Below are 4,775 nucleotides of genomic sequence, written 5' to 3' on the forward strand. Positions count from 1 at the left end.
ACTACGTTCAGGTTAACGCCACTTCAACGGGAATGCCTATTGTTCCCCATCTGTACGAAAATATTTCCCTCCCAGAGAACCAAAGTAGCGCCCTTACATCAAACGCTTTCCTGACTGCATCTTCTAAATTTGGCGCCACAGTCTGTTGGAACTTTTGTCCTTCATTCACAATTTTAATCACGTGCATTACTTTACATCATTCTCAAATGATTACCCTCAGTTGATTATTAATGTTTTTCGCGTTAACCTGACGGGGTATAAGGGGGTGGAAGTATAGTTACTAAAATCTACCGTAAACCACCAAACGGGAACCGGTACGCCCTATTTCGTTAGCAGCTGCCCTGAACGTTGTTAAACCAGTACTCGTGACACTCAAGCCATTCGATTTGAAAGAGTTCTCCAGCGCACTTTAACTTCTAGTATAACTGCGTAGAGCTAAGTGGTGTGCTAACTAAACAGAAGTACCCGTCCTAACTTCTTGATTATCCCTACAAGCGTGCAGGCAGTCTTAATCGCCATCCCTCTTCGATGTTCAAGCGTGATCAGCAGACCAGAAAAAAAACTGACCTCTTGTTGTTGTAGAACGCGTCACTATACGAAATATTTAAACAGCACAGCCGTTTAAGCTTTTAGTTCCGCCTTAAAGCGTTACTAGAAAACAGTGCCCCGGCGTCGTCCAGGCTTGCGCGTGGCTTTGCACAATGTGAGTAGCTCGCAAAAAAAAAATACCAAAAAATACCGAGTGCACGTGAGCGTGCGCCCCGTGAGTAGTGCTCGGCGTCGACCAGCTCGACCTTCGAGAACACTTGCCCAGCGTTCGCGGTGTGACCTCTCGCGTGCTGTACTCCTAGCCAGTTCACGTGCGTTCGCGCCTGAAGTGGGCAGCACAGACGTCGAGTTCACGCTACAAACGCCGAGTTCGCGGAGCTGGGTGCCGCAGGATCTAAGGAATGCTGACGCGGTCCACTTTGGGAGAGATGGGAAAGCCTGCGAACAAAACGATCCGGGCATGCCAGTCATGGAGAGCTTTCAGCGGAAGTTCGGAAATCCATGTGAGGTGCATTAGCCGGCTTTCCGACGAAGGGACAGGGGCCGCCAGCTCTGCTGTTCTCCTGCCTTGCGCCACGAGTGTACGCTGCGCCAACTTTGGGGGGCGTCATCTCATATCATTCGTGATCTCATATCATTGTGGTATCATGCAGTCACGGTACTGAACCACCAGGATACCGGTTTTCCAACGCTTCGCGCTATAGAATGTAACGCGTACTAAAAGAACACACCGGGACACTCGTTTTCCAACACCTCGCGCTAGAACGCGTAGGGTTTCAAAGACACGAGACTTACACCAAAGCTGTATACCTCTATCCTCCCAATGGTTTCAACCCTGTGGGCAAAAATACCAAGGCGCCAAGAATGCACTTATACACTGCATGCTTCGCCCCTCCCCAGGTTTCACGTTAGTGGTAATGCCCCGGGATTCTTTTACTAAACATCACAACATTCTTATACAGAGCGACTGTTTGCAACAATTTTTCCCGGAACACCGCGAGTAGTATACCGCGGAGTATGGTATCTTAACATGATCCAGAAGTATACAGTGATGCCGCGTTGGGATGCCATACTTGCAACAAGACTAGTTGAGAAACTTTGCGTACACGTGACTACCACACAAACATCCACCAGTGCAGCCTCAAAGATCGGCCTAAAAAAAGTGATGTTCGTTGTGACAGCGCCCAAGTAACTGTAACCTGCCATACATTGATTCAATCGCAGACGCCGTTTAGGCTACGATTTGACAATTACAGGGAACATGCAACCTCCCACCCGCTCCTTCAGCTATCAAGACACGTGAATATTACCGGCTGTTTATTTAACCACATCAGAGTAAATATGGCTCGATGCAGCTTTCGTACCCGTCATGACTGAGAGGTTCGCGAGTCATTCCTGGTGTTCAAATTTAGCAATCTAGCATCCGGTTTAAGTGAAAGAGAAAACTGAGTTGTCTGAACTGGCAGCAGTCTCATTCCTTGACGCTTTTGTCGTGTTCCGTATTTTATCGCCTTGCTTTGATATCTGTATGTTTTATACTTTCTTTTCGGATGAGCACTAATATTGTTCAGGCAGTCTGGACATTGGATTGCACCACTGTGCACCGCCGTTGTGAAACTTCGCTCGAACAGGTGCATTGGATATTCGCTACGTCCACCCAATTCCGATTCCCATCATTGTGGCGCTGAAGAGTTTGGCGCAGAGATGCTTTGCAGAACAACAAGCGTCTCCTTTACAGCGGCTATGTCCGCAGTCTGCGCCAAGGAGGCAAGAATACCGCGGCTTGCCATACACAAGCCATCTCTCCGCAATACGCACTGTCCGCGGTGGTGTGGCACCGGCGGTCGTCGGCGACACGATTGGGGCGCTGATCTCTTCGATTTCCTTCGCGGTGTGCCCCAAGGCGCTGTCGTGACGCCACCGCTGCTCCCGCAATAACCGTGAATCAAGTGTGCTCGCTCGGCGGCGGCTGCCTCGGTGCCGTGCGCGAGCGAGTCGCTAATAAGCGTGCGTGACGAGCCACTGGACCCATCCGCGAGCGTGGAATGCTTTCGCCAGAAGAACTCGATCGACACAGTCGCACAAAGCGCACATGCTGTAATACACACCGCGCGGAGCTCGCCGAGGACAAAGCGCTCTGGATGAAAGATAAAACCTAGCAAGAAAAGGATAATCACGGCCACAAGCCTAAGAAGCGCCCGAGAGGGCCAGGACTGTCCTGAGGACTGCTCTTTCAGTTGTGACTGCTACATCGCAAATGAGCGATAGAGCTGCCGTACGGCGGGAAACATATTACACGAGCATGTGGAGCGACGATCCTTTCGGGTCACGCGTGCGGCTGGCATAAGTGCCGTGGCGGCGATGTCTGACGAAGGAACAGCGGCCAGGAGCAGCCGATGCACGCAGCCATTTCTGTATATAGCCTTACTCGATTACCGCGCATTACTTGTTGCACCCCCTTGGAATACCTCGCCCGTGCGCGGTACGAAGAACGGCGCATACAGGGAGTCGAATTGGTGAACTTCGAGTTGGACACGCATGGCCTCAACTTCATCCGTTCCGCTCCCGCAATTCTTACACAGTGGGGGGCAGTGATCCCAAACACTAACCATTGCTTCACGATGACCCGAACATCTTGGCATTATGTCGTCTGCTTTCATGTTGTGTCGTGGTCACGAACTAAATGGCGGGGATTTTTTGTGGGCATGGTACGCCAGGATGTGCAAGTCAGCATACTGTGAAAGAGTAAACAGCCGTAAAGCCATGCCTTAGCGTGGAGTCAGCTGCTTTTTTAGGGGCGATGCACCTCAGGGCCGAGGCTGGTCCTTCCGGCGTCCGTCCGGCGTCCGTGCTCACGGCACAGCACCGTGTAAATCGAAACATCTATGAAAAAAAGGTTCACAAAAGATTAACGAGGACAAAATAAAAGGTTCACAAAAGGTTAGAGAGAGAGAGAGGAAGAGGAAGAGAGAGAGACGCACAGCACCGTGTAAAATGAAACATCTGTGAACAAAAGGTTCACCAAAGGTTAAGAAGAACAAAATAAAAGGTTCACAAAAGGTTAGAGAGAGCGAGAGAGAGAGACGCACAGCACCGTGTAAATCGAAACATCTGTGAACAAAAGGTTCACACAAGGTTAACAAGAACAAAATAAAAGGTGCACAAAAGGTTAGAGAGAGAGAGAGAGAGAGAGAGAGAGAGACGCACAGCACCGTGTAAATCGAAACATCAAAAGGTTAACAAGAACAAAATAAAATGTTCACAAAATGTGTGTGTGTGTGCGTGTGTGTGTGTGTGTGTGTGTGAGAGAGAGAGAGAGAGAGAGAGAGAGAGAGACGCACAGCACCGTGTAAATCGAAACATCAAAAGGTTAACAAGAACAAAATAAAATGTTCACAAAATGTGTGTGTGTGTGCGTGTGTGTGTGTGTGTGTGTGTGAGAGAGAGAGAGAGAGAGAGAGAGAGAGAGAGAGAGAGAGAGAGAGAGAGAGAGAGAGAGAGAGAGAGAGCTGCGGTGCAAATGCGTATATACGCGCGTTCCAGACCACACATTCTCTTTCTTCCATGGACGAAAACAAACGTAAGGCGTGTCGTGCGGCGGCTCAACGTCTACGCAGACAACAAGCTACCCCGGAGGCGAGAAAACGCCATGCGGACCCTGGGTTGAGTGCTCGGGAAGCAGCGGCTCAACGGCAACGCCGACAACGAGCCACCCCGGAGTATATACTGCACACACGCGTTGCCACTCACTTACATGCGCGAGTGGGCAATGCCACGGGTGACTTACGGAAAGAACGATCCCCAGTACTTCGCCCACTTGTCATGATTCACTTCGTCGAGATGCGTGATATTTTATTGTTCTCACTTACAGGAGAGCCTGACTTCAGCCTGAGGTTATATAGGGAATGGTGTTTCGGGCTCAGATTGGAAAAAAAAAGCCGGTTGTTTTCTATTTGTAAATCATCGCGTACGATGTAAAGTACAAGCGTACTACAAAGTACAAGCGTAAAGTACAAGCATTCGGCGTAGATGATCTGATATGCCACTGGGCCACGCCGCCACTCGCGCAAGTGCAGTCATCGGCGCTTCGCTCGAGCAAAAGCGGCAACCAGTCTTTCTTTTGTTTTTACAGCGAAGCTGTCTATGGCTAAAATCCGGTAGGTTATCTCCGAACACCGAGCATGTAGACAAGAACCGCACGCGAGCGTATAACGCCACCCTGCGGC

This window comes from Haemaphysalis longicornis, unplaced genomic scaffold (assembly GCF_048455015.1).
Source record: "Haemaphysalis longicornis isolate Haplotype H1 unplaced genomic scaffold, Haemaphysalis longicornis Haplotype H1 scaffold_10, whole genome shotgun sequence".
Taxonomy (NCBI): Eukaryota; Metazoa; Arthropoda; class Arachnida; order Ixodida; family Ixodidae; genus Haemaphysalis; species Haemaphysalis longicornis.